Source organism: Aquarana catesbeiana, linkage group LG13, assembly GCF_042186555.1.
Source record: "Aquarana catesbeiana isolate 2022-GZ linkage group LG13, ASM4218655v1, whole genome shotgun sequence".
In the NCBI taxonomy this organism is placed as follows: domain Eukaryota; kingdom Metazoa; phylum Chordata; class Amphibia; order Anura; family Ranidae; genus Aquarana; species Aquarana catesbeiana.
Window position 1 is genome coordinate 196,683,355 of NC_133336.1, and position 21,942 is coordinate 196,705,296.

Sequence of the window (21,942 nt, forward strand, 5' to 3'; positions counted from 1 at the left end):
CAATAAAATAGACATGCAGGCTATGGCAACCAATGAGGCCTTTGCTTTCACTTTAAGCAGATTCAACTCTTCTGGGAAGGCTGTCCACAAGGTTTAGGAGTGTGTCTATGGGAATGTTTGACCATCCTTCCAGAAGCGCATTTGTGAGGTCAGGCACTGATGTTGGATGAGAAAGCCTGGCTCTAATTCATCCCCAAGGTGTTCTATTGGGTTGAGATCAGGCCAGTCAAGTTCCTCCACCGCAAACTCACTCATCCATGTCTTTAGAGGCACTGGTCCAAATCATTTGGTGGAGGGAGGTTTATGGTGTGGGGTTGTTTTTCAGCACTTGGGCTTGGCTCCTTAGTTCCAGTGAAGGGAACTCTTAAGGTGTCAGCATACCAAGACATTTTGGACAATTTCATGCTCCCAACTTTTTGGGAACAGTTTGGAGATGGCCCCTTCCTGTTCCAACATGACTGCGCACCAGTGCACAAAGCAAGGTCCATAAAGACATGGATGAGCGAGTTTGAGGTGGAGGAACTTGACTGGTCTACACAGTCTCCTGACCTCAACCTGATAGAACACCTTTGGGATGAATTAGCGGAGACTGCGAGACAGGCCCTCTTGTCCAACATCAGTGCCTGACCTCACAAATGTGCTTCTGGAAGAATGGTCAAATAGTCTCAGACACTCTTCTAAACCTTGTTGACAGCCTTCCAAGAAGAGTTGAAGCTGTTCTAGCTGCAAAGGGTAGGCCAACTCAAATTTGAACCCTACGGACTAAGACTGGGATGCCAATAAAGGTAATGTGCCCCAATACTTTTGACAAAATAGTCTGTGTGTGTATAATATATATATACACATACCGTATATACTCGAGTATAAGTTGTTCCGAGTATAAGTCCAGGCCCTAATTTACCACAAAAAAATGGGAAAAACTTAGTGACCCGAGTATAAGACGAGGGTGAGAAATGCACAGCTACTGTAAGTGGAAAAAAGAGGGTCAACAATGCCCATTTGCAGCCTCACTATGCCCATTTGCAGCCATAGGTCCCCCGAACTTCAAACTCAGTGGTTAAGGGTTCCTAGATGCCCCCTAGCTGCAGCCAAAATTTGGGGTCTCTGAACCCAAAGGGTCCCGAAATGACAAGTTGACCAACTTTGGGGCCCTATATCTCGGGGTCACTTAGTGCTAGGAACTCCAAATTTGGTGTGCAAACCCATTGGAACTAGCACCATAAAATATCCAACGCTGGGGTTTTTAGCACCAAATGACCCCGAGATACAGGGCCCCAAAAATCGGTTCAGAAAATGTCAAGCACTTTTCTGCAGCAGAAAATGACATTTTCCGAACCAATTTTGGGGCCCCGTATCTCAGGGTCACTTGGTGCTAGGAACCCCAGCTTTGGATATGTTATGGTACCAGTTCCCCTGGGTTTGCACACCAAATTTGGGGTTCCTAGCACCAAGTAGCCCTGAGATATGGGGCCCCAAAGTCGGTTCGGAAAATGAAATTTTTTGCTGCAGAAAAGTGCTTGACTCGAGTATAAGTCGAGGGGGGCACTTTCAGCACAAAAAAATGTGCTGAAAAACTCGACTTCTACACGAGTATATACGGTATATACATATATTATTTTTTTGGGGAGACAACTGGCAAGTTATAAGACCCAGTTGCACAATTGTTTGCTTATTCCAACTGCTGCAAAATGACAGTTGAAAGAGGAGTCAAACAGAAACCATCTTCATTTTGTTGGGGGCAAAAAATACAGTAGACCTTTCCCACTCGTTTTTTCTTTTTTTTTTTTTTTTCGTCTGCACACTGTAGACTTATTTAAATGTCTTCTTTCTCCTTCCCTTTTTATAACAGCAGAACCTGCCTCTTAACTGTCCCTGTGCACGCCTGACAGTTGGTGCAGCACTAGATTGTTGGAGCCTGACAACGGCTATATGACCTGTGGCCCAAATGAGAAAAGGCGACAGGATCTTCCTAAAACAACCAGAACCTTACAAGCCATTTTGGAATCCGTGGAAGTACAGACATCTGTGCCCAAGGCGGAGTTTTCCTTTAAGCCTATGAATGTTAACACACCTGACTGGCCCTCGAAGGTTATGGCATATCTGTGTAATGTTATTTGATAAACGCCGCTGCTCCATGGCCAAATGGTTTCAATGGTCTTTTTAGCAAGGTCAGGTCATCCGAGTACCTAAACCGTGGCATCAGCTCCTGCCCGGCGGGGTGCCGGTGCTGACAAGGGGAGCGCGGCGGGGCGCCGAGCAGGCCTGGCAGCCATGTGATATGTTTTCAGTTGCACAGACAAGGAGAGGCTCTGACTTGACTTGCTGCCTCAGCATCTCCTGCTCGCTGATCCAGAGAGAAAACATTGGCTGCGAGGAGAAGCGGGCCCTTGTTTGTTTTTTTCGCCGCGCCAGGCGTCCGGCACTCTGCACAGAGATGGGGAGGCCTTTAATTCTTCAGGTTAACCAGTGATGGCTGCCGTTTAGGCTTTATTTACGATCGTCATGTGCCAAGTCTTGCTGGGCAGACCAGAAAGGCTTAAAACCTATGGTCTTAAAGTGAACCTCTGCTACTGCTTATGTTTGCCTCTTACGAAGATAACATGCCGATATCAATCCTTTGAATAATGAAAGATTAAAAGCCAAGTTTGAATGAGGAATCTATTGAGAGCAGAACCACCGCTTGAGTTGTTGATGCTCTAAAACAGGGGTGGACAACCTCTGGACTTCACTTTAATGTCGGCTTCCACCACTGCTTATGTTTGCCTCTTAGGAAAATAACATGCCTATATCGATCCTTCAAATATCGAAAGATTTGAGCCAATTTTTGATGAGGAGTCTACTGAGGAGAGCAGAGGAAGAGCCACTTGAAATGCTGCTGATCTAAAAATGCAGGTCAACAACCTCTAGACTCCAGCTCTTGTGGAACTACAAGTCCCAGGAGGCACTGCAAGACTCCCTTAGACCAAGGCATTATGGGATTTGTAGTGCAGAGGTTGCCTAACCCAGATACAAAAACTTTGGAGCTCTCCTCTTTTGTTTATAAAAGAGGGGTCTGGTGGTAACAACAGTAACCAGTCTGAAGGCCTTTCACCGTGCAGCTGCACAGTGTGGTCACAGCAAAGTGATTTCATCCTAGGTAGAATTTTCCCCATTGCCATGTGTGTGGTCAGCCTAATGGTGGCCATCGCTTCGATTTCACCAAAACGATCGAATCCGCAATCAAAAAGGCATGACTTCCCTTTCAATTACTTTAAAATGAGTTTAAATCGAATTCAATGAAACTAAGTCACTTTGCCAGATAAGTCAGAAAATTTGTAAACGTTTTGCCGTCAACTGGCAGCACTAAGATACTTTGTTCATGAATACGATCGTATTTAGATCAGTCAGATTATGAGATTAAATCCACTTCCCTCCCTGTTGCATATTGATGGAATGGGTTGTCGACTACAGATCGATTTGTCCTACCAAAAGAAATCGATCATTTATCAAACAGTGTGTGGCCACCATACCACAAGTACAATTAACCTTAGATCTACCAAAACTATGCAATATGAGGAGGACCTACCTAAACTATCCAGTCAGGTAGGCCCTTATACTACATATTTGTTGGTAGATCCTAAAATCATCATACAGGTTACATTTGACTTTTCAATCTCTATACAATCAACCTTAAATCTACCAAACCTACGGAATATGAGGGCCTATCTAAACTAACCAATCTGTATGCAACCAGGAAGGCCCTCATGCTACATGCTTGTTGGTGGATCTAAAGGAGATTGTACAGTCAAATTGTGACAAGTATAGTGAGCATAAAGGAGATTGTAAATCAGATTGTAACATATGTGGTGAGCATTAGATTCTCAGAAGCCAAGAGTGCTAGTAAACATATCTTGGAAATAAGAACACGACTACCTAACCCCGGTGACCCATCCTGAGGTCTTCACCTTACAGCTGCAGTGTGTGGTCACAGCTAAGTGACCCCATTTTAAGATGAGGGTTGTACGATCTGCCCTTATTGTTGGGACACAGATCACCCCGAATATTGTGCCGCAAGTCATTACTGAGGAGATCTGGCCTGGATGGGCGGGTACATATGACCCTTAAACAGGTGTCAAGATGGCCTACAAAGAGACATGCTAGTGTGCACTTGGAATAGCCAATCCGCCTACAGCTTACATTTTTCCACTTTAAAGTACAAATGACAGCTAACAGTGGATTGGCTGTCATTGGCAAAGTGTTGAGTGTTTGTTTTGAACCAGGTTCATAAATGTCCTTCAGAACATCTTGAGCAGCCCCATCACCCACCTGACCTTGAGAAGGTCACTAACTGGGACATTCTAAACCATAGACGCTGATCTCCACATACACTGCCTCATGGGAAAGCCCCTCCCACTGACGGGTGTAAACCTCACCTCAGCATCACATTCCTCCAGACCCCATTCAAACAGACAGTGCGTCTTTTCACGGATGGGCCCAGGGTTAAGAGGCGGGTGGACAGCTGTCTCTCAGCTGCTGCCTGTCACTGCAACCAAAACACAAAACCCGTCTATTTAACACGCGCTGACACTTGCACACTTAACCCCATCACTCCCACCTCTGTCAGGGACATATCCAAACAGTCCCAATAATGACTGGTGGCACAAAGAACCACATGGCCAATGTTCTGGATGGCCTATGTCCCTCACCATAAGATTGGGGCGAATCGTACAATACTCATTACCTGCGTCTTAGGATTAGGGCACGTGACCACACTAGGCAACTGCAAAGCGATGGGCCTCAAAACTGGTCACCGGTGTCACCTAGTCAGCAAATTTTCTTTCCAAATTTTGTTGTTTTTTTCGGCAACAATCTGAGCTCATAGAAGTCGAATTGCTTGTTTGCACTAGTGGTTGAATAAAACCCTATGGGCCCTCTGTGGCCAGGGGTGTACACATGCCGTGACAGCAATGCATTGCAGAAATTATATAGTCTGTCACTTTCCAGAGAGTCTAAAGCTGGCCATAATTCAGTGGAATTTTGTTTGAACATTTGTGTGGAAATTCAGAAAAAAAACGTTCATCAGAGCATTGGATTAAGGACCACTTGACAAATTTCATAAGAAAACCTCGAAAATGTTTGTTCAATTGCCTTGCCAACGTTTCAAATTCAATGTTTGACTTTGGGAGGTAGATTACAATAAGTAAGATTTATTTTGAACAAAAACCAAATTCACAATCAGAATTTTCATTCGTTTGAAAAAAATCTATCCTTTTCCTTTGATTTTCCTCATCACTACCATTGAAAATGACACTTAAAAGGGGTCAAATTGATGATTAGAAAATTAAACGTTTTCAACAAAATTTGACTGGTGTATGTGGCCAGCTGTGAGTGGAAATCCAGACAGTCAATCTCAATTAAGGTAACAATTTTTGATCAATCTTAGGGTAATTGAGTTGAAGGAACCCAAGTTGAGAATTTAGAAAAATCTGATCACGTTCTATCATATTCCTTCTTTTTTTCCAGCAAATTCTATTCATTCAAATTTTTTTAATGTTTTGCCTAAGAGTAGGGGAAATGTAAAAACCCATGCCAGGTTATTTTTTGCGGTCTGTGTCCTGCAAAATGGATTTCCCCTCATTTCTTCTCTTGAAGATGCAACGGGAAGTGGTAGGACATCTTCCCAAAGTAAGGGGAATTCCCATTTTCATGGTCACCATAATATTTGTCCCCAACTCAGAGACAGGAATAATAACTCAGCAAAGTGTCTAACCAGGGTCCCATTGATCCCTAGAGTAACTTGGGGGTTCCTTGAGCAATAAGCAATTTCTGTCTTTTAGATAAGTTCTCACTGACACCATTATATCTTTTTAGCTATCTGTAAGAGGGTAATTCTTCCCACTGACTACCAATGTTAAGAACATTCTTCTCACTGACCACCAATGTTAAGAACATTCTTTTCACTGACCACCAATGTAAGGGGCATTGTTTCCACTGACCTCCAATGTAAAGAAGATTCTTCTCACTGACCACCAATGTAAGGAGCATTCTTCTCACTGATCACCAATGTAAGGAACATTCTTCCCATTAATCACCAATGTAAGGGGTATTCTTGCCAATGACCACCAATATAAGGAACATTCTTCCTACTGACCACCAATATAAGGGACAATCTTCCCACTGACAATCACACTAATGTATCATAAGTTGTAGATATAGTCATTTTTAGCTGGGGTTCCCTGAAACTAGAAAGTTATTTCCTCTGTGTTGAAAAGGTTGAGCAAGGCTGATCTAACCCACTATATCCAAAAAAAAAAAGTTTTTTAGCCTTTACAAATCTATATCAATCTATTAAATTGATGCAAGTTGGCCCATCAATTGAATTAATCAATGGAAGGTCATTTTCATCCTTTTAACCACCTTCAATTACATTAGCAGTTGACAGTGGTTGAAATTGCCTAAAAATTGGCCAACATTGGTTGCATTGGAGCAACCAGGCCCTAGTCAGGCATCCATTGTCAACAGGCCCTAAGGACCAAGAACAAAACTTTAAAAAAGGAGGGTAATAACCCCCATCAGGGTTTTTTTTTTTTGCCATCTGCATCCCATTGGGGAGATTTCCTTTCACTTCCTGTCCCATAGTCACAACAGGAAGTGAGAGGAAATCCCTGGTTGTCTTCAGAACTAGTGTCCCCATTGGAAAAGATCCCTTTGTTCCCAGCGACAACTCACATTTCTGGCATATAGAGAGGGTGAATCTCCGTAATGGGGACACAGATGGCAATAAAAAATCTGACAGTGGCTCTAATCCTTCTCCTCTCAAAAAAACGAGTTTTGCCTTTAGTTATAAATGAATAATAATAAAAAAATATACATAAAATAAATGACTAGTTTTGCCTTTAGTTATGAATAAATAAATAAAATAAATGACTAGTTTTGCCTTTAGTTATGAATAAATAACAAATAAAATAAAATAAAGGACTAGTTTATGTTATGTTATATATATATATATATATATATATATATATATATAAGTTATGAATAAATAATAATAAAAAAAAATATATATATATATATATATATATATATATATATATATATATATATATATATAATGAATAAATAATAATAAAAATATGTATATTTATGAATAAATAATAATAATATATATATATATATATATATACATACACAAATAAATTAAATAACTAGCTTTGCCTTTAGTTATGAATAATAATAATAATAATAAAAATTAAATATAAATAAAATGACTATTTTTGCATTTAATAATGAATGAATAATCATCAAAAATAAAATATAAATACATAATAATAATAATAATATAACAAATAAACACCCAACATGCCCTGCAGACCCCTGATCTGATATAGGCACATGAAATTTAGTGTAACAGCTCTAGCCATGCCCTTTGGAATACTGTGGAAAAGGGCTGAAATCTTAAACAGGTGTGACAGTAACTAAAAATCACAATCCAGGGATTGCTTTGTCCATAATCTTGAATGTCAATCGAAAAAAAAAAAAAAACAGTGAAAAGTTGAATTTAGACCAACATGCAACCAATCTGACCTTCTTTGCAATGAAATAGCAGCTCGCTATGTACACAGAGTACCCTTCACCTTCACAAACAATGCGTCTTCACCCCCATTGTGCTTGCAGGCAATGCAGCCCCCCAAGCAAGCAAGGAAAACCCCATCACATCCTGAAAGTGAGGGTTTTGTTTTTCTGGTTCAGATCGGCTCAAATTTAATACGGGAAGACCTCAAGTTTACAACCAGGAGGAAAAAAAATGAAAAAAAAATACATTTCTGCACAGATCAGCATCCACATCTACGCACATGGGGGCAGTCATATTTGTTCATTACATATGCAACCTCTGCTTTCTACTTAGTAGTACTGCCAGGGCCGCTGATAAGGCAGTACAGCCAGCCCTCCTGTATTTGGCCTGAGCCCTATCAGTTCAAAAGGCTTCTCCTCCTCTCCCTCCCTCCGGCTGCACTGCAGGGTGATCGGTTCTAGCACACGCGCACCTTCCATCTTCTGTCCGAGGCCCCCATGTGTGCCCCTTTCCCCTGCAGTGCTTCCGGCTTCTCCTCTTCTCCCTCCAGCTGCACTGCAGGGAGATCGATTCTAGGACATGTGCCCCTTCCAACTGCTGCCTGGGCCCCATGTGCCGCTTTGCTCCGACAGTCCTTCCAGCTTCCCTCCTCTCCCGCAGGCTGCTGCTGGGGGCACACCGGGGGGTGTTTCAGGATGGACAATGGGGGCGAGGGCCAGTAAATGTGTCAATTACTAGCCCCTTCCTTTCCTGAATGAATACAGTGAGCGATTGGTACCGATCACTCCTGTGTCCATTCATCACCAAAGCATAGTAAACTTTGTTCACTATGCTTCAGTTTGTGAATGAGCAGGAAGTCTCAGAGCGCTTCCTATTTATTCATCTGTGCAGCATGGGCGCGCAACCTGTGACCCTCCAGCTTTTCCAGAACTACAAGTCCCATCATGCCTCTGCCTTTGGGAGTCATGTTTGTAATCAGGGCTGGGGCGGGGGGCAGCTGCCCTGGGGATTTTGGGGTGGTGGTGCTGAAATGAGTTATTTGGAAGGGAGATTTGTGCTAGTAAGGGTGATTGAAGGGATTTGCGCTAGCAGGGAAAATTGAGGGGGTGGATAAGTGCAAGGAGAGGGGATTTGGGGAGGGATTTGTGCTCAGAGAGAAAATTTGAGTGGTAGAGGATTTGTGCTAGGAAGTAGGATTTGGGGAGGGAGAGGATTTGAGTTGGGAGGGGGGGGGATTTGTCCCGGAAGAGAAAAATTCGGAGGAGAGGATTTGTGCTTAGAGGGGAAATTTGAGGGGTAGAGGATTTGTGCTAGGAGGGAGGAGTTAGGGAGGGAGAGAATTTGAGCTGGGGGGGGGGGGGGGGGTTGTACTAGAAGAGGGGGAATTTTTTGGGGGGGGGGGGAAGAATTTTGGCTTGCAAAAGGAATTTGTGCTTAGGGCAGTGGTTCTCAACCTGGGGGTCAAATGACGATTTGCCAGGGGTCACCGAATCCTGGGCTGTTCCTGAAGCCCGCACCACTCTCCCAGCCTTTTCGCAACCTCTCAGCAGGGCTGTCCCTGGAGCATGTGGCCTCCGATCTGGGCTGTTTCTGGAGGCCGCCCACTAAGCCTCTATGTAGCCACCCATTCAGTTCACAGCATGGCTGGGGGGCAGAGACTAGAGGCCAGCTGACTGGTGAGGAATGTGAAGTGGGAGAGGCTGGAGGAGACCCTATCTCCTGATGCCGGCATTGGTGTCACTGGTACGAGACACCAAAAAGTCCAGCAGCACTGCCACTCATCCCAACTCCCCGCCACCCATCCCCCCCCCCCACCAAGGAGTAAGAGAAGGAATAAAAATAGAGAATACATGGAAGGGAGAGGAAAAGAGGTGGGGGGGTCAATGAAAAAGGGAGAGAAAGAATAAGAGAAAGAACAAGAAAGACGGCTAGAGAGAGGGATGGGGAAAAAAACAAGAAATCAGGATAGAGAGAGATAAAAGGGAAAGAAAGGAGAACAAAGAGAAAGAGTGGTACATCCTGAAATGTACCATAAGGGGTTTAATTCTGTAAGAGTGGAAGGGACTCAGGGAACGCTAAATGTCCGTGGGTTAGGGGCGCAAATTACTTGTATTGCCTTGGGTGCTGACACCCCACCCTACGAAAATAATTTTACTGTTAGGGGTCCCCACAACTTGGGACATTTTATCAAGGGGTCACGGCACTAGAGAGGTTGAGAACCACTGGCTTAGGGGGTAAGTGTGAAAATTAGTGGTCAAATTTTTTTCATACATTTTTTGTGGGGGAGGCGCCGTTTGGCACTAGGTGACCTTGTCCTGGCACTGCTTGTAACGGTCAGCTTTGCAATGCCTCTTGGGACTTGTAGTCCCTGCAACAGCTGGAGGGCCACAGGTTGAGCTCCCATGCTGTAGAGAAAAGGACTGATAAATCTACGTCCTCGGGACACTTTTTGCCTGGGAGGGGGAAGGAGGGGCCCCTGTCAGGTAGGCTGTATGGGGAGGGGGAGGGAGGGGCCCCTGTCAGGTAGGCTGTATGGGGAGGAGGGAGGGAGGGGCCCCTGTCAGGTAGGCTGTATTGGGAGGGGAAGGGAGGGGCCCCTGTCAGGTAGGCTGTATGGGGAGGGGGAGGGAGGGGCCCCTGTCAGGTAGGCTGTATGGGGAGGAGGGAGGGAGGGGCCCCTGTCAGGTAGGCTGTATGGGGAGGAGGGAGGGAGGGGCCCCTGTCAGGTAGGCTGTATTGGGAGGGGAAGGGAGGGGCCCCTGTCAGGTAGGCTGTATTGGGAGGGGAAGGGAGGGGCCCCTGTCAGGTAGGCTGTATGGGGAGGAGGGAGGGAGGGGCCCCTGTCAGGTAGGCTGTATGGGGAGGAGGGAGGGAGGGGCCCCTGTCAGGTAGGCTGTATGGGGAGGAGGGAGGGAGGGGCCCCTGTCAGGTAGGCTGTATTGGGAGGGGAAGGGAGGGGCCCCTGTCAGGTAGGCTGTATTGGGAGGGGAAGGGAGGGGCCCCTGTCAGGTAGGCTGTATGGGGAGGAGGGAGGGAGGGGCCCCTGTCAGGTAGGCTGTATGGGGAGGAGGGAGGGAGGGGCCCCTGTCAGGTAGGCTGTATGGGGAGGAGGGAGGGAGGGGCCCCTGTCAGGTAGGCTGTATGGGGAGGAGGGAGGGAGGGGCCCCTGTCAGGTAGGCTGTATTGGGAGGGGAAGGGAGGGGCCCCTGTCAGGTAGGCTGTATGGGGAGGAGGGAGGGAGGGGCCCCTGTCAGGTAGGCTGTATGGGGAGGAGGGAGGGAGGGGCCCCTGTCAGGTAGGCTGTATTGGGAGGGGAAGGGAGGGGCCCCTGTCAGGTAGGCTGTATGGGGAGGAGGGAGGGGAAGGGAGGGGCCCCTGTCAGGTAGGCTGTATGGGGAGGAGGGAGGGAGGGGCCCCTGTCAGGTAGGCTGTATGGGGAGGAGGGAGGGAGGGGCCCCTGTCAGGTAGGCTGTATGGGGAGGAGGGAGGGAGGGAGGGGCCCCCGTCAGGTAGGCTGTATGGGGGGGGGGGCATGATTTCTAACAGCAGCCCCTGAGTGCTGCACAGCAATTGTGTTTCACCTTCCTCTTTGCAAGTCTACCAGTTGCTTCTGACTGATTGGAAACAGCAGGCCAGATTTGATCTCGGCACTTGTTAATCAAAAAAAGCTGCGCGAGTTCCTGAAAAACTGAATATCCCTATATGGAGAATCTACGAACCTAGATCTGTAGACTGAGGTAATATGGTACAGCAAAAAAAAAAAAAAAATTTCTTCGAGCTTCAGGTCAACAGCTCAAAATGCATATTTCTCTGTGAATAAGCTACAGGTTCCCTTTAAGGTTTAAACGGGGATTTGTGTTTAACACCAGAAGAAGAAAAAAGGAACTAAGATAAAAAATGTGTAGAAGTGCAAAAACCTCGGTGCTCGCAGCTTGTAGAAGGAAGGGGGGGGGGGTGGGGGGGGGGAGAGACTTGGATAGGACATACATAAAAGGTCCACAGCAACCAAATAAAAAAAAAAAAGTTTTCCGACTCCACAACCTGCCTGTAAAAATCGCATCTCGTCCCACGCACTGTTGGTGCAGCACTGGACATTAGTGTAAGGAATACATTCAATCTTCAGGCATGTAGAAGGCACCTCAAACCCAACTGAGGTCACTGTAGTAGTGACGCAAAAAAAGGCAGCAAGCAGTGAGAGCAACTACTTAGCTTAATATGAGACTTACGGAGTATTCAACGCGTTTCGTCACCTCAGTGACATCCCTTTAATCAGGGCTCGTCTGAACCAACCATGCTACACATGTTCTTAGATTTTTTTTTATTTATCTATTTTTTTTTTTTTACCACATCCAGACCGCCGCACATGCCAATATACGTCCTCTTTGTTATGGCAGCATCTAGCTACCATAACCCCGGTATCCTCTTCTTTGGCCGGCGGTCTGGTTTCCAATAATAGTGGTCTCTGCAGTGGATTCGCTACGAGATCACTTTTATCGGCGGTGGGAGGACCCCCCTCCCGCCACGCTCCAGTGCCCTCCGCTAATTGGCGGCGGAGGCGGCGATCGGATGCTTCTCCTTCCTGGGTACGGAGATGAGTGAGGGAAAGATGGCCCCCACCCGTTTCCATACCATTGCAGGGCGGAAGCGTCGTCAAAACATCACTTCCGCCCATAGATCTTAAAAGGGCCATTTTTTTAATTTTTTTCAAATCACACAATTTTTATTTTTTTTTCTTATTGTATTCTAGTGTAAATATGAGATCTGAAGTCTTTTTGACCCCACATCTCATATTTACATTCCTTGTAATAGGAATAAAAGTGACAATTTTTTTTTTATTCTTTAAAGAACAGTGTAAAAATAAAAAATAAAAAGGTCAAATAAATTTAAAAAATTTTTTAAACATACGCCGTCCCACGGAGCTCGCGTGCAGAAGCGAACACATACGTGAGTAGCGCCCGCATATAAAAACGGTGTTCAAACCACACATGTGAGGTATCGCCACGATCGGTAGAGCGAGAGCAATAATTCTAGCTCTAGACCTCCTCTGTAACTCAAAACATGCAACCTGTAGAATTTTTTAAACGTTGCCTATGCAGATTTTTAAGGGTAAAAGTTTGTCGCCATTCCACGAGCAGGCGCTATTTTGAAGCATGACGTGTTGGGTATCAATTTACTCGGTGTAACATTATCTTTCACAATATAAAAAAAAATTGGGCTAACTTTACTGTTGTCTTATTTTTAATTAAAAAAATTGTATTTTTCTCCAAAAAATGTGCGCTTGTAAGACCGCTGCGCAAATACGGTGTGACACAAAGTATTGCAACGACCGCCATTTTATTCTCTAGGGTGTTAGAAAAAAAATGTATAATGTTTGTAAACAACAAATCTCAGAAAGAGGCTTGGTCCTTAAGTGGTTAATAACGTCATCCGTTCCAGCGTGCTATCAAATCTTTTATTCTGCAACTACAAGCCCCAAAGGGGAAATGGTGAGGCCCCCCCCTCGAAATGCGTTAGATACCAGATCCAGTCAATTTTTATTTGCCAACGTGAGAGTCCGAGCGTACAGTCCTCCTTCGTCAGGTCTTTTAGTTGCAGAATAAAAAGAAAAACCTGGATAGCCCACTAGACCAGAGGAAATGGTCAAAAAACGAATAATAGAACAGTTTGTAGGAGGAAGAGGGGGGCACATAAGCTACACCAACCCCCCCCAAAAAAAAAGGGGGGGGGGGGACTCCACAACCGGCCTGTAAAATCCCATTTTCACCCATGCACGCAGCCCTGGTGGTGGAGCACTGGACATTAGTGTAAGGCAGGGGTAGGCAACCTGGGTCCCTCCAGCTGTTGCAGAATTACAAGTCCCATCATGCCTCTGGGAGTCATTGTAACTTCCAGCCTTGCAATGCCTCATGGGAAATGTAGTTCCACAACAGCTGGAGGGCTACTGGTTGCCTACCCCTGGTGTAAGGAATACATTCAAAACTGCAGGTATCCAGAAGAAGGCACCTCCCTGTAAAACAGATGAGCCCATCAGAGGTCACTGTAGTTGTGATGCAAAAAAGACAGTGAGAGCACCAACTAAGTTTAAAAAGGTTGATTTTCATTTGCCAAAAAAAATCATAAAAAAGACTTAACATGCGTGACTGCAACATGATACTGTGAATGGGCCCCTAACCTTACAGGCAAAAGAGTTCCAGCATACATTAAAAAGTACTGCCGCGTTTCACCCACTTAGGCTATGACTAAGTCTGAAACGCGTCAGTGCTTTCTTGTATGCTGGAACTTTTTGGTGCATATTTTTGAAGAAAGAAATACTTTGGTTGAATATTCAACCGAGGTGCCGACTATATTCGTATTGGGACTGTGGACACAACTGGCACATGGAAACGCTGGAGTCAGGCACCAATGCTGACCGGTTAACACCCTCTTCAGGTCTGGATTATAGGGTACCAGCACTTTTTTCACGTTTTTCCTTCAGAGACTCTCTCCGATGTGCCACAGCATTGCAAAGGCTCGTGTCACAGACCATCTTCATCTTGGGGGGGTAATTTCTGTGACCCACCTTGTGGAGATTTTCCCTTACTTCCTGTGCTCACGATATGTCAGAGACGGGAACAACAAAAACATTGTTGGATGTTCTATCATTTCCCTATTAGAGTAAAAAAAAGTGTTTCGACTGTGGTCTGTGTCCCCCCCGTTGCAGCGATTTTCCATTCACTTCCTGTCCTGACAGGAAGTGGTAGAAAAATTTTCCTCCAAACAGGGATGCAAACAGTAAAGACCTCATACCCTTCCTTGTCCTATGCAAAATAGAATAAAAAAATGTTTTTGCCTGAAGTTGGGGCTTTAATCTTCACTTCCTTCCGGTAGTGTAGCCGGATTCAACTAGGTCCTGGTTCAAGGTATGAATCGGAGCCCCTGACCCTTCAGACCCAAGCTGAACACCAGGCAAAACTAAACACCACAATTTAAAACAGTGGAGTATTCCTTTAAAACCAGTAGTCTCCAAAATGTGGCCCATTGCTTGTCTTTATACGGCCCTTGGGGTACCATTCTCCCCACTGATCTGAGACGTTATTCTGCCCACTGACACCAACAATGGGACCCTATTACTCCTAGTGATACCAACAATGGGGCACTATTACTCCTAATGATACCAACAATGGGGCACTATTACTCCTAATGATACCAACAATGGGGCACTATTACTCCTAATGATACCAACAATGGGGCACTATTACTCCTAATGACACCAACAATGGGACCCTATTACTCCTAATGATACCAACAATGGGGCACTATTACTCCTAATGATACCAACAATGGGGCACTATTACTCCTAATGACACCAACAATGGGGCACTATTACTCCTAATGACACCAACAATGGGGCACTATTCCTCCTAATGACACCAACAATGGGGCACTATTCCTCCTAATGACACCAACAATGGGACCCTATTACTCCTAATGACACCAACAATGGGGCACTATTCCTCCTCCTAATACCAAATGTGTGGTTTATTCGCTGATGCCAGGGAAATTTCCACTCCCGCTGGCCACAATCCGGCACCCCTAAAGTCTTCGGACAATAATCTGGCCCTTTGTTTAGAACGTTTGGAGACCCCTGTTTTAAGCCTAATAAAATTAAAATTTTACATGCAGCTAGAATAAATACCTAAATCGGTCTTTATATTAGCTTACTGCCAACCCCTCCACAGTAGCACTGTGAGAAGGAGTAGCCCCCTGCACATGTGCTGGCAGGAGAGGCAAATCAGACTGAACCAAGGCCACGACTTATAAGTCTGTTGCTGCTCTTTTGTTGTCCAATCATCAATCTGGGGGGCGGAGAAGTGACACCACCATATTGTACTTCCATTATAATTGTATGCCCAGATTAAAAAACGGAAGTGAGCAATTTGAGACTCGTACTGATGAAATGGCCTTTTCCCTTTCTCCATCTTTTTTTTCTCTCTAGCTAAAACCAACTTGCTGAGAACAATAAAGTTACTTAAAAGACTTCTGACAGCCGTAGATAACGCGATCAGGGAAAATATCCACCGTAGAGCTCCTTCCATCGGGTATACATTACCACGCACTATACTGCCTGTTAAGGATTTTAGACACCTGCCCATGTGGAATCTGTCTGCTCCATGCTTGCCTGCAATGGTGGCCCTAGGGTATGTGTGTCATGTGACCCTGGACAGCTGTAGAAGGTGTAAAGTGTAAGAGTCGCCCCTACAGGGTCAACCAAAGCCACCCGAACGTCTCGTTGCAGCACCAAAGCCATGCGGTTTTTCAGTTTCTACAAAGAGGAAGAAAAGTACAACTGTGGTTCCTTTTGCTGGACCCTACATCACCATTCTGTAGCGACATAGGGGGCCAGCACAAGGAGACAAAAAGGAGATCAGACATCCAACTTTCCCAAATGATGAGGATACTTCAAGTCAACGTAGCCCTTCAAGTAAGTCAAGAACTGCATTACAGGCGGCAGGATAGGCAATCATTTTTTTCAAGTTCTTTAAACATGTGATGGAGTCACTTTAGGGTCCCCTTTACGTGCTTTACGTATAGTGCCTTGAAAAAGTATTCATACCCCTTGAAATGTTCCACATTTTGTCATGTTACAACCAAAAACGTAAATGTATTTTACTGGGATTGTATGTGATAGACCAACACAAAGTGGCACATAATTATAAAGTGGAACGAAAATGATAAATGGTTTTCAATTTTTTTTTTTACAACTAAATATGTGAAAAGTGAGGTTTGCATTTGTATAGCGCCCCCCTGAGTCAATACTTTGTAGAACCCCCTTTCACTGCAATTACAGCTGCAAGTCTTTTTGGGGATGTCTCTACCAGCTTTGCACTTCTATAGAGTGAAATTTTTGCCCATTCTTCTTTGCAAAATAGCTTAAGCTCTCTCAGATTGGATGGAGAGCGTCTGTGAACAACAATTTTCAAGTCTTGTCACAGATTCTTAATTGGATTTAGGTCTGGACTTTGACTGGGTCATTCTAACACATGAATATGCTTTGATCCAAACCAGGGATCTTTAAACTACGGCCCTCCGGCTTTTTGCGGAACTACACGTCCCATGAGGCATTGTAAAACTCAACATTCACAGACATGACTAGGTATTATGGGAATTGTAGTTCCCAAACAACTGGAAGGCCATAGTTTGAAGACCCCTGATCTAAACCATTCCATTGTAGCTCTGGCTGTATGTTTAGGGTCGTTGTCCTGCTGGAAGGTGAACCTCCGCCCCAGTCTCAAGTCTTTTGCAGACTAACAGGTTTTCTTCTAAGACTGCCCAGTATTTGACTCCATCCATCTTTCCATCAACTCTGATCAGCTTCCCTGTCCCTGCTGAAGAAAAGCATCCCCACAACATGATGCCGCCTCCACCATGTTTTACGGTGGGGATGGTGTGTTCACAAATGTCTAAATCATAATTTCATGTTATAGTATTAACAGTATTCTTTACTGGAAACACCTGAGCTTAATAATTTGGAGGAGGTCCACAAATTTTCAACCATATATCATGTGTGCATTTTCCATGAACCTGCTTACAAAATTCCTTCACCCCTTAAAATGCACCCCAAAAGAGCATGATAAACACATTTCAATTCATGAAAACTTCTAAAAAAGGACAATTAAAATATATTGAATGCCAAATCTTTTTTGTTTAGTTTGGGTAAAGTAGGGAAGGTGTTTTTTTTTTTGGCTATCTGCATCTCATTAGGGAGATTTCTCATCACTTCCTGTCCTGTTAACATGGTGGTGCAGGTACATGTGGTGGCCATCATTCCCCAGATTGATTCTGTAGACTCAACAGAAAGTGAGAGGATATCTTTACAATGTGAGGGAAATCCCCTCTTAAGCCTACTATACATCATCAGAAAATCAAACAAAAAATACCGCTTTTCGAAGTCATCGTACGATAATCTGATCATTAGTAAACAGCTTTCGAGAGCCGATTAGGGCAGTTCATGCAAAATTATCCAAAAAGGGACAAACACAAAAATGTTTCTCATACCATACCAGAAAGTACGATATTCATTTAATCAGTACAATATTCATCTAAAAAAATAAATAAAATCAGAAGACCAAGACTATTCATGCTTAGAAACAGAGTATATTACCATACGATACAACACATTGCATCACTTCTGCAGTTGTATTCTATGGTACGATCATTTTTGTAACTTAAGTAACCTCTTCATTTTCGATATAAGACTAGCATGCAAAAAAAAAAAAAAAATGGATGATCATTCCTCCAATATTCTAATCGCGTGTATGAGTCTTTAGACAGTTGGCAGAAGAACAAGGGTCTCCATTGAGAGATGCCTTCTCTATTCCTGTTCTGAGGGCAACTCAAAAAAAAAAACATGGACTCCTAGTGATATTGGTGATCAAGGAAAGACTGAATCTCCCTAATGGGGACGCAAACAGCAATAAAAACCTGACAGTGGTTCCAACCCCTCACCACTCTATCGAAATCTAACAAACAGTTTGCCTTTAGTTATACTTTAAGAACAAAAGAGATTTATTCATACACAGAAGTGTCAACTGGCCACCAAAAGAAACAGATGTGTGGAAAAAGTTGTTGAATAAAATTTCTCCGTGAACATTGTTCTGCACTTTTATCAGCAAGCAATCCTTCACAAGTACAACTGCAAACCCCCAAACAGTCAAATTTCACTTCCCTCACCAAAGCCACAGGTCCAACACTCCGAACACGTGTGTGTGTATGACAATGAGACAAACAACGCTTTAGAAGGCTTGAGTATACAAAAGTAAAAAAAAAAAAATGGTACAAAAGGGGGTTACAATTTGCCCTGAAACAGCATATCGAAGCGGTAAATGGGGTGACCTCCAGACAAGTTTTAATCACCGATTAGCACGCACAAAGTCTATTTCTTTCAATTTTGGGTAACATGGTTTGAGGCCCTATCAGCCTTTTGCACTAGCAAAGTAAAAACACTCTTTCAGCACCAAGGGCAAATGTCGAGTCAACAAACGCTTTCCTTGAAGCCCTGGAATACAAATTTTTAAAAATTGGAATTTATCCGTGACTAACTTAGCAAAATTCTTGTCATTCGGAAATGTTGGCTTGCGATAATTAATTAGGCACACATGTAAAGATCGTAATAGGCGCAAGAAAATGAAAAAGTAACTTTTTACGATCAGGCTACAAGTACAATAAAAAAAAACAATAAGTAGAATGTGTAGATGTAAAACAGGGGTGGAGAAATGAACATGGAATTCGAGAACCAGTATGTCCAATCTAGAAGCAAGCAAGATTTTTTTTTTTTTTTTTTTCTTTTTTAGAGGCCAGCTCCACTAAAAACACTAGATAAAAAAAATAAAATAAACTCAATTTGTAGGCACAAGCTGTAATTTTTAAGGAGCATTGGCTATCTGACTCATGGAATTTGTCCAGCTATGATGTAAAAGTACCTAATACACTAAGTAAACAGAGAGGAAAGCTTGCCAAAGTAACCAATTCTGACCACACACCCAAGCTGAAGGCAATTTCAACCACCTTAAACCTGGCTTTGACAAGCGAAACCCAACTTAGTAGCTTGTTGGTGGTTGAAATTGGTAAAAAATGATGTGTGTGTAGACAGCAATACAGTCCAATCTGGTGGAAGTTGTAATCAAGGAGCAGGTACTAAAGACATAAAAATTTTGCCCAAATTTGCTTAAAAATTAATCTTTGCTTGCCTTTATCTGGCCCTTGGGGCTATATTCCTTCCACTGATATGAGGCACTATTCCTTCCACTAACACCAAAGATGGAGCACCATTTCCTCCCACTGACACCAATGATGTAAATATTTTACACCCACTGACCACCAAGCCTATGGTATTGTTTACTCCAACCGATCACAGGGAATTTTCTACTCCCACTGGCCACAGTCCGGCCCCCCTAAAGTTTGGTGGGCAGCAAACTGGCCCTTTGTTTCAAAAATTTGAAGACCCCTGCTCTATAAGACTGAATCAGGAACCACAAGTTCAACACACCACACATGCTATAACTACATCGCAAACAAAAATATTCCAACCCATCTATCAATTTCCTCCCTGTTCAACCCAAATAAAGTTGATATACCAAAAACTGAGAAGGTTAAAACTTGTACGATGACCTTTAAAAATCTATTACACTTAATATAAAAATGATACAAGAACTGACCTCATCGTGGTCCACACACAGAACATCCACAAATGATGCAACATACTTGAGTGTCCACCAAAAATTAGGGGGTGTGGTGATTAACAGCCAAGGACAGTATCCTGGAAGTCCACCACCGTGACCATGCCCGTGTTTTTAAAAGGCATTCCTGTCTTTCCATAGGTACCATAATGTTCCCAACATAGGAAAATAATTGTAATTCATCACAGATGAGAAAAGTATGACTTTTCTTTTAAGCGATAAATCCATATTTTGGTTACACTCATCTTGAAACGCAGTGATCAACAGCCAAGGCCAGTGTCCTGGAAGTCCACCAATGTGACCGTGCCCAATGTTCTTAAAAACATTCCTGTCTTTCCTTGGGTACCCGAATGTACCCAATATAGAAAAACAACTGTAATTCATCACAGATGAGAAAAGTATGACTTATTATTTATGTGACATACTCATATTTTGGTTGCGCTCTTTGAATCACACACATATTAAAGATGTCCGTGTACAATCTTTTCCATTAGCCTCCTGATTTTAATTGGTCAGAAGACATCATTTAACATCTCCATACACTGCCCAAAACAAAAATGTTCAACAACCATTCCTCCAAGATGAGCGCTCTAATCCTCATGGTGGCAAATGCTTTGGCCTTGCAGTGTTGAGTGTCTGGGTTCAGTTCCCATGGAGTATATACGTTTTCCCTGCTTTTGAGCAAGTTTCCATTTACAATCCAAAAATATTTTATTGGGTCAATCCCTCTAAACTAATGACAGCATGTATTTGACTAGTTATAGAAGTGATCTTCGATTGTAAGCTCATTTAGGGCAGGAAATTATGAGAATGGTTCTGTGTTTTCGATGAAGAGGTATATAGCCAAGTGACTAAAACAAAATATTGTACAAAACCTGTGCTAAAAGTTATCCTGATCATCTAACTCGCACACAAACCATTAAAAAGTACACATCTGCCTACTACTACCGGCACTTTGGGACAAAACAGGCCAAAAACTGACCAATTTCAAGCATGCACTACTCTTACGAATGCCCCAGTGGGTCTTAAACGTAGATCTAAGGATAGGCCTGAACAATCTGGGCTCAGCGCTCACAAAAAAGGCCAAACATTTTGGACAAAACACTGACGGGACTACTTGGGGAACATTTGTTGGCTAACCGGCACCCCGCTCAACGTTCCCCAACTTCAACCTATTCAACAAATACCCGTAAAAAGTTGGAAGAATCCATTTGGGGATCAGCGCTGGAAAGAGAGGAGTTAAAACTTTGCAGATTTCGTGAAGTTGAGGATCTGGAGGGGATTATAAACAAGCCCTTCTGTCTGTGAGCCTTTTCCTCCATGGCCTGCTCCCGGAACTGTTCCGTGTCGGCGCCGGGAGGAAAGGAAAAGGAGGGGAGGGCATACTTAAAACCGTGCCGGGTAACCCGGAGGGGATAAGCCGAGCAGCTCTACCAAGCTTCCTCGGCCAGATTAGGTGCCTGTACTGTATACCATAAGCCATGCCTTATAAGGAGCTCGTGTGAAATCTTTTCAGCGCTGCTGACGGCAAGACCCTTTAGCTTACCGACGTTGTTCGGCCTTACGAGGGGGTGGGGGGGAGTGGGGAGAGGAAAGCAGAAGGTACTTACGGTGGAGTGGGGAGACCGGCAGAGACTGTCCTTCATCGGCCTCTCTTCCTTCGAGAAGAAGTGCCCCAGAGACGCCAGAGAGTGGAGGTGGGTGAGGGGGCCCCTGCGTTGGCTGACCGATGGCCTTCTCTCCGGTTGCCACAGGACCAGAAAACAACTGTCCTCAGTCTGTCAACTAAGCAGCGTGGAAGATATCCCCCCTCCTCCTCCTCACAACACGCAGGCTTGTCCTGAGTGACAGAGGGGACGTCTGCCGTCAGCGGGTAAAGGCCAGTGACAGATGTAAGGAGGGGAGGGGGCTAGTTGTGTGTGAGTGCGAGGAGGGTATGCTTTGAGGGGGAGGGAGGAAGGCCTCCTGCCTAAAAAACAGCTGTTGAAAGAAAGCCGCTGACTCGATTTCCTCTTCAGTGTGACTTTAAACCAGTCCCACCTCCCCCAAATTCCACAGTAGCAAAAGTGTATCGATGCATATACACGCACGGATTAGTGCAAGCGATTTCGATTCGTTTGGGCAATCATCGCACTGTGTATGAGTGCAAAGATCGGATGGGCTGGATGGATTTTT

General features: G+C 44.2%; 1 protein-coding gene across 8 annotated transcripts in view; it reads right to left on the bottom strand.

Moving 5' to 3' along the window:
- Positions 1–21,942, bottom strand: part of MEF2D (myocyte enhancer factor 2D) — a 266,321-nt gene that overhangs the window by 134,425 nt on the left and 109,954 nt on the right. Inside the window, exon 1 of one of the 8 annotated variants that reach the window (XM_073610209.1) lies at positions 21,378–21,711. The exons of the other annotated variants lie outside the window; for them this stretch is intronic. The gene's annotated coding sequence lies outside the window, so the exon portion shown is untranslated. Of the gene's footprint in view, positions 1–21,377; positions 21,712–21,942 lie in introns of those variants that run through there. 8 annotated transcript variants of the gene reach the window in all.